Below are 8,500 nucleotides of genomic sequence, written 5' to 3' on the forward strand. Positions count from 1 at the left end.
GTGCACGTGTTTTTAATGCATTTTCTTCCTTCAGACTAGTGTTTCCCTGCACTTGCCTGTGCGGAAATCATCAGATCAAAGGAGTGTGATGTGATCTTTTTGTAATTTCTCCTCCTTGGGTCCAAGGAAAAGCTGGTGGAGAGTAAAGCATTAATTGCGGCTCCCTGCAGCTCCTAGTCTTCTGGGAAACTCTGGGTTAATTCTGGGGTCAGGAACCTTGTTTGGCCAGGGGAAACAGTGCATATGTGTAGGTCTTGGGCTGGCTCCCTTTCTCATCAGTGCTCCCCACCAAGTGCCCACCATTCCGTCCACCAACAGAAGAGACCTCTCCCCAGCCTCCCGTGATGAGGTCTGTGGAAGTCACAAACTGGAGGTCCAATCAACAAGGATGCTCTGACCTAACAAATACTCTCCCTCATGTGAGGTTTAAGGATTTGGTTTTGGAGCCCCAGAAGAAAAAAGTTCCTGCAGATTTGGTGTGGAGAAACCCTTGTGAGCAGGGCATTCAAAAGTTGAATTAGTGGCTGGAGGAGGACAGGATGCTGGACGTTCCAGGAGTGAACGCTGGAATTCCAGGTGGGAGCCTGTTTCTGGCCGCAGCCCGGGTCATGCCAGAGGCTAGAGGTAGAAGCCTGGGAGCCAGACACAGCTCAAGGGTGGACTGGATGCTCTCGAGATAAGGCCAGCTAAGAGCTGTGAGCTCACTGAAGTTCGAAAACCGGCTCCCGGCCCCCACCCCTCCCTCCCCTCAATCTAGTAAAATTGATGCTCATCTCTGTAGTGTTGGAACATGATGGTAAGGATGGTGGTGCCACGGGTTCTTGTGCTGGTCCTAGCTCAGGCTTGTTTGCTTGCTTCCTTCGCATACGACAGGGCTTTGCATAGAGAAGTGGGCTGGTGGATCACTGTTCTGCAAAGATCCCATTGTGCGACTGCAGCAGGTTACCTTCTCTGAGCCTCAGTGTTCTCATCTGTAAAATGGGCATATCGTTCCTTCTTTTCCTAATAACCAAACAAGTGTTCTTGTACTTTACCTTAAATAAATGTCCTTTAAAGATGCCAAGCCTTTCTGACATCATTTTTGTGCATAAATACAAGTGATTAAAAGAGAAAGGCATTGGCCAATAACTTCATCACAACTGCCACGGTGATTGTAGGACCATCCTGATTTCAGAGTTAGTAAAATGTGAAAACTACAACACCTGTGTACCTACCATCTTGCTTCCGAGACAGAACAATTCCCAGCAGCACTAACAGCCTTGTGTCAACCTCCTTGAGCTAGCCTTTCCACCCTAGAGTAAACTGTCCTCAATTTTGTGTTTACTCTTCCCTCAGGTTTAGCTACCGTTTTTTTAAACATGGACCCTATGCAATCCGTTGTTTGAGCTTGTTTCAGAATGGTTCCATGAGTGGAACTGTATCCCATTCTTTTGATGTTTTTAAAAACCATGAGAAGTTGATCTATGCTAATGTGTGTAGCTCATTTATTTTTCACTATTGAATATGCCAATCTCATCCTATCCTGCTGTATGAATTCTGCTGATGGAAATTTGGGCTGTTGCCCGTGTTGTGCTGTTAAGTTATTTTTGCTCTAAACATTCTCAGAGTTGTTTCTTAGACCATGTGTGTTTCTCCAGGGTATATACCTGGGCAGGGAACGGCTAAGTCTAGATGAGAGTGCTTGCTGTTCTGATTGCTAGCTAATACTGCCGCCCTTATTTCTGTCCACTGAATAGCCCGAGGGGACATGAGTCCTGTTCTGGCTCTGTTTACAGACCTTCAGGGGGAATAAGCGTTTATTAAAAGAATAGGGGTGGGTATTCCCTGGTGGCGCAGTCATTGAGAGTCCACCTGAGGATGCAGGGAACATGAGTTCGTGCCCCGGTCCTGGAAGATCCCACAGGCCGCGGAGCGGCTGGGCCCGTGAGCCATGGCCGCTGGGCCTGCGTGTCCGGAGCCTGTGCTCCGTGACGGGAGAGGCCACAACAGTGAGTGGCCCGCGTACCGCAAAAAAAAAAAAAAAAAAAAAAAAAAAAACAAAGAATAGCGGGATAGTGAAGGAGAGCTTCCCAGACCATAGTCTGACTTTGAGCCATGGCCCTGGGGGGCAAAGCCAGAAAGAAGTGGAAGCCAGATGGAGCAGTGCTGTTGGCGCTGAGCATGCGTGTGAGGCGGGGCTGCCCTTGCCTGGACACTGGGTCTCAGACTGTGGCACAGCTGACATCACAGAATCCACTGTGAGGCTACGGCTGGGCTTCGGGACCTAGAAATTCAGACAAAACACTGCATGCGTTCTCAGACTGTATGTTTTTTTTATTTAAATTGCAGTAAGGAAGCTGAAATGGGCTCTCCAGGGGTTTTTCCCAGAGCCCTGTTCCCCTTTGCAGCTCCCAGCTCTAGGTCCTATTGATGGGCTTCAACGGTCACTGGCTCCATGGTCTCAGATGTCACACCGGTGATTTCCAGGCCCTGGCCACTCTCTGCTGTCTCTGTCATGGCCTCCACTCGGGTCCCTTCCACTGGCTCCGCCAGGATGCTCCCATGTTTATTTCGTGATGAGGCCACTGTCGTTTTTGTAAGTCTGGCTCTCACATTCCTGAAGAAAGAGCTGATCCTGCTGAGTATGTTGGTGGTGGGACCTGAACGCGCTGGAGATAAGCTCCTGCCCGATTTGTGCGAGGTCTTGGACTCACTGGTGATAGGAGCACGGCTGATGCCTTTGGGAGCAGCGCCCTGCTCGCTGCCCCCCGGGCTGCCGTGGCCTTTGGCCTTTTGGTCCTCTCTAGTGGCTCTGCGGCCGCCTGAGCACGGGCCAGCTGCTTTGGGGATTGTCTTGCTCCCCGCTGCCTTGTGGTGGCTTTCCACGGAACTGCAGAGCTTGGGGCTCGTCAGAGCTCTGTCCTCTCCCCAGTGCTCCCTCCTCTCCCTTCTTCCCTTGCGGGCCTGGGACACTCTCTGTGAGCTGCCATCCTATTCGCTCACTTTGCCTTCCTGTGGCAAGCTTGAGACGAGGGTCCCCTCATCGTCCTTGTCGGCTCTTGCTTTGACAGTCTTGCTGGTAGGTTCTGCTCCGACCACAGTCATGCCGGCCCCTGGGGAGAGGCTGGTGGACGTGCTGGAAGCATACTCTGAATTGTTCTCAGCACCTGCCAAGGCCGTTTTCCCGCTCCTCAGGGATGTTGTGGCAGTGTCCCCAGTGGCTCTGTTGGTTTTGCTTCCTCCGGGCCCGTCGCTGGCTGTGGCTGCTATGGCCGTGCTCCACTCTTCAGCGGCAGGAGACTTGATCACTGCCGTGCTCAAAGCACCCGCTGCGGTGCCTCCTGCACCCCTGCTGTCTCCACCTTTGTCGTTGACTGCGATGCTGACGCTTTGTCGAGCCCTGTAGTAGGTTTTGCTTTCGCAGTGGCCACATCGGGCATGGTATCGGGCTTGTGGGAGTCCAGTTGGATTCCGTGCCCCCCAGCAAAAGCTGCAGGCGTGGCCCCGGCCACCTCAGGGCACGTGTGCAGGCTGCTGACGTTCACCTGGTCCTGATGCCCCTTTCCTTGGAAATCCTCCACGGCCGGGCTCCTCCCGTCCTGCTCCTCCTCGAACACAGGCATGCAGGGCATGTCCCAGACGGGAACGGCATAGGTGTTGCTTTCACTGTCCACTGGTGGTCGCAGGAGGTAAATCAGCTGTTCCCACTCGGCGAAGAGGTCTTCCCGTGCATCCAGAGGGGGACACAGCTGCAGGTAGAAGCAGCGGCCAGTGGCAAGCTTCATGCGCAGCTGTTGTTTCTCACGATTGTGAGTGGAGATCCTCACGAACTCCAAGGGAAGGAGCCTGGTGAGCTCTAAGGTCTTTGCAGCCTTGTGGCTCTTGCCCTTGGTGGCCTGGCTGCGCTCGGCGTGCTTTTCACAGCCGGTGGCCCGTTGGGCCAGCAGCATGATGTCTGGGAGCGGGAGGACGGGGCTGGTGGATGTGATGCCCATGGTCACCAGGCCGCCCAAGTTGTGCACGTCAATCGCTTTTCCCCTCTTCGTGACCTGGATGAAGTCGCTCTCGAATATTGGCGCGTACTTGAAATGGTCGTATTCGCCCTTGTGCAGTTGCTGCTGCAGCTTCCCCATGGTGGTGTTGAACAGGTCCACCCAGGTGCTGCTCTGGGCCGTGTGATACGGGAGCAGAGAGTCCCCACTCATGGCTGTCTTTGATCACGACAGGCAGCGCGGTTAAGGCGGCTCCCTGGCTCTTCCCTCCCTCGGCCTCACTGGCAGAAGAGCGAGCTGCGATGCTCCTGCGTCACACACGCGGCCCTGTGGCAGGTCTTCCAAGCCCGCCCCACAGGCCCCCACGTTTGCCTCCGGGTCTCCCAGAGGCAGGGGTGTGGGTAGGGGCACAGATGATCACAGTTGGGCCGCTGTAGTGTGCATGGAGCCCAGGCTGAATCTCTTCAAGTGTGTCGAGAGGTACGGTAGGCTCCCCCTCCGCCTCACCTCACTTCTGCTTCTGGGTTTTTATCTCCCCAAGAGGCTGTGGTGAACTTCCGTCCTAGTGAGAGAAGTAACCACTTTGTCAGCCTAACCCCCTGGCACAGCCTATTTATCCTCTGATGCCCTTTGTGACCTATCAGTGTCACAAAGCCCTTTGTGACCTATCACTGTCACAGAGCCCTTTGCCTCATCCCCCAGCTGCCCCCTCAGGGCAGGGCCCCCATCCTCTCCCAAACACCCCATTGCCCCCGCGGAGGACAGGCCCATCGTGCCAGGGACTCAGGTGTGTTACCAAAATAAAAATGTCTTCAAGTGGGAAAGTTTTGTGTGGGTCCTTTTTCTTTTCCTCCCCCAAATTCAGCTACTGGATGAAATCTATAGCAATGTAAGACGATGGGATCAATTTGAACCATTTAAGCTCATGGTTTAATTGTATCGAATAGGGCAGAGTTGGCAGTGGCGGTCCTTACTCTGTCCTTTCATAAAATCTCAGTAAACGTGGACGATGGTGAGTGCCAGTTCCCCTGTGAAGCCTTCCCTAACCCAGAACTCCTTCCCATGCCCCAGACCCCCTCCTCTGAATAGATCCAGTCCCCAAACACACGTCTCTCATTGTATTTGTCACTCAGAGTTGTGATCATGACTCGTGCTGTCCTGTCTCCTCCACCATCTGTGTACCTCTGTGCGGGACCGGGGTGGCACACTGTCTGAAAGTTGTTGCACCGAGGTAGCTCCCTCTCTGCACCATCACCTGCCACCTTGAGCAAGTCCTTCAAATGCTCTGAACTTCCGCTTGCTTATCCGCAAAGTGGAAAGACGTGAGAATCGGAAGGGGTCACACACATTCAAGAACTTTATAAAGAGCTAAGGGCTATGCACGTGTTGTTTTTCCCGTAAATTTATTTTATTATTTATTTTTGGCTTCTCTTGTTGGGGAGCACGGGCTCTAGGCGTGCAGGCTTCGGTAGTTGTGGCTCGCGGGCTCTAGAGCACAGGCTCAGTAGTTGTGGCGCACGGGCTTAGTTGCTCCGTGGCATGTGGGATCTTCCTGGACCAGGGCTCGAACCTGGGTCCCCTGCGTCGACAGGCGGATCCTTAACCACTGCGCCACCAGGGAAGTCCCTGTGCACGTGTTTTTAATGCATTTTCTTCCTTCAGACTAGTGTTTCCCTGCACTTGCCTGTGTGGAAATCATCAGATCAAAGGAGTGTGATGTGATCTTTTTGTAATTTCTCCTCCTTGGGTCCAAGGAAAAGCTGGTGGAGAGTAAAGCATTAATTGCGGCTCCCTGCAGCTCCTAGTCTTCTGGGAAACTCTGGGTTAATTCTGCGGTCAGGAACCTTGTTTGGCCAGGGTAAACAGTGCATATGTGTAGGTCTTGGGCTGGCTCCCTTTCTCATCAGTGCTCCCCACCAAGGGCCCACCATTCCGTCCACCAACAGAAGAGACCTCTCCCCAGCCTCCCGTGATGAGGTCTGTGGAAGTCACAAACTGGAGGTCCAATCAACAAGGATGCTCTGACCTAACAAATACTCTCCCTCATGTGAGGTTTAAGGATTTGGTTTTGGAGCCCCAGAAGAAAAAAGTTCCTGCAGATTTGGTGTGGAGAAACCCTTGTGAGCAGGGCATTCAAAAGTTGAATTAGTGGCTGGAGGAGGACTGGATGCTGGACGTTCCAGGAGTGAACGCTGGAATTCCAGGTGGGAGCCTGTTTCTGGCCGCAGCCCGGGTCATGCCAGAGGCTAGAGGTAGAAGCCTGGGAGCCAGACACAGCTCAAGGGTGGACTGGATGCTCTCGAGATAAGGCCAGCTAAGAGCTGTGAGCTCACTGAAGTTCGAAAACCGGCTCCCGGCCCCCACCCCTCCCTCCCCTCAATCTAGTAAAATTGATGCTCATCTCTGTAGTGTTGGAACATGATGGTAAGGATGGTGGTGCCACGGGTTCTTGTGCTGGTCCTAGCTCAGGCTTGTTTGCTTGCTTCCTTCGCATACAACAGACAGGGCTTTGCATAGGGAAGTGGGCTGGTGGATCACTGTTCTGCAAAGATCCCATTGTGCGACTGCAGCAGGTTACCTTCTCTGAGCCTCAGTGTTCTCATCTGTAAAATGGGCATATCGTTCCTTCTTTTCCTAATAACCAAACAAGTGTTCTTGTACTTTACCTTAAATAAATGTCCTTTAAAGATGCCAAGCCTTTCTGACATCATTTTTGTGCATAAATACAATGATTAAAAGAGAAAGGCATTGGCCAATAACTTCATCACAACTGCCACGGTGATTGTAGGACCATCCTGATTTCAGAGTTAGTAAAATGTGAAAACTACAACACCTGTGTACCTACCATCTTGCTTCCGAGACAGAACAATTCCCAGCAGCACTAACAGCCTTGTGTCAACCTCCTTGAGCTAGCCTTTCCACCCTAGAGTAAACTGTCCTCCATTTTGTGTTTACTCTTCCCTCAGGTTTAGCTACCGTTTTTTTAAACATGGACCCTATGCAATCCGTTGTTTGAGCTTGTTTCAGAATGGTTCCATGAGTGGAACTGTATCCCATTCTTTTGATGTTTTTAAAAACCATGAGAAGTTGATCTATGCTAATGTGTGTAGCTCATTTATTTTTCACTATTGAATATGCCAATCTCATCCTATCCTGCTGTATGAATTCTGCTGATGGAAATTTGGGCTGTTGCCCGTGTTGTGCTGTTAAGTTATTTTTGCTCTAAACATTCTCAGAGTTGTTTCTTAGACCATGTGTGTTTCTCCAGGGTATATACCTGGGCAGGGAACGGCTAAGTCTAGATGAGAGTGCTTGCTGTTCTGATTGCTAGCTAATACTGCCGCCCTTATTTCTGTCCACTGAATAGCCCGAGGGGACATGAGTCCTGTTCTGGCTCTGTTTACAGACCTTCAGGGGGAATAAGCGTTTATTAAAAGAATAGGGGCGGGCATTCCCTGGTGGCGCAGTCATTGAGAGTCCACCTGAGGATGCAGGGAACATGAGTTGGTGCCCCGGTCCTGGAAGATCCCACAGGCCGCGGAGCGGCTGGGCCCGTGAGCCATGGCCGCTGGGCCTGCGTGTCCGGAGCCTGTGCTCCGTGACGGGAGAGGCCACAACAGTGAGTGGCCCGCGTACCGCAAAAAAAAAAAAAAAAAAAAAAAAAACAAAGAATAGCGGGATAGTGAAGGAGAGCTTCCCAGACCATAGTCTGACTTTGAGCCATGGCCCTGGGGGGCAAAGCCAGAAAGGAGTGGAAGCCAGATGGAGCAGTGCTGTTGGCGCTGAGCATGCGTGTGAGGCGGGGCTGCCCTTGCCTGGACACTGGGTCTCAGACTGTGGCACAGCTGACATCACAGAATCCACTGTGAGGCTACGGCTGGGCTTCGGGACCTAGAAATTCAGACAAAACACTGCATGCGTTCTCAGACTGTATGTTTTTTTTATTTAAATTGCAGTAAGGAAGCTGAAATGGGCTCTCCAGGGGTATTTCCCAGAGCCCTGTTCCCCTTTGCAGCTCCCAGCTCTAGGTCCTATTGATGGGCTTCAACGGTCACTGGCTCCATGGTCTCAGATGTCACACCGGTGATTTCCAGGCCCTGGCCACTCTCTGCTGTCTCTGTCATGGCCTCCACTCGGGTCCCTTCCACTGGCTCCGCCAGGATGCTCCCATGTTTATTTCGTGATGAGGCCACTGTCTTTTTTGTAAGTCTGGCTCTCACATTCCTGAAGAAAGAGCTGATCCTGCTGAGTATGTTGGTGGTGGGACCTGAACGCGCTGGAGATAAGCTCCTGCCCGATTTGTGCGAGGTCTTGGACTCACTGGTGATAGGAGCACGGCTGATGCCTTTGGGAGCAGCGCCCTGCTCGCTGCCCCCCGGGCTGCCGTGGCCTTTGGCCTTTTGGTCCTCTCTAGTGGCTCTGCGGCCGCCTGAGCACGGGCCAGCTGCTTTGGGGATTGTCTTGCTCCCCGCTGCCTTGTGGTGGCTTTCCACGGAACTGCAGAGCTTGGGGCTCGTCAGAGCTCTGTC

General features: G+C 52.6%; 1 pseudogene across 1 annotated transcript; it reads right to left on the reverse strand.

Moving 5' to 3' along the window:
• Positions 1 to 2,403: 2,403 nt before the first annotated feature.
• Positions 2,404 to 4,184, reverse strand: LOC309801665 (Golgi-associated RAB2 interactor protein 4-like; annotated as a pseudogene). Its single transcript has 2 exons — positions 3,408 to 4,184; positions 2,404 to 3,114 (listed from the first exon to the last, which is right to left on the reverse strand). The product of its transcript is annotated as a Golgi-associated RAB2 interactor protein 4-like (transcript).
• Positions 4,185 to 8,500: the final 4,316 nt, after the last annotated feature.

The sequence above is a fragment of the Mesoplodon mirus genome, assembly GCF_964341445.2.
Source record: "Mesoplodon mirus genome assembly, contig: SUPER_3_unloc_2, whole genome shotgun sequence".
Lineage (NCBI taxonomy): Eukaryota > Metazoa > Chordata > Mammalia > Artiodactyla > Ziphiidae > Mesoplodon > Mesoplodon mirus.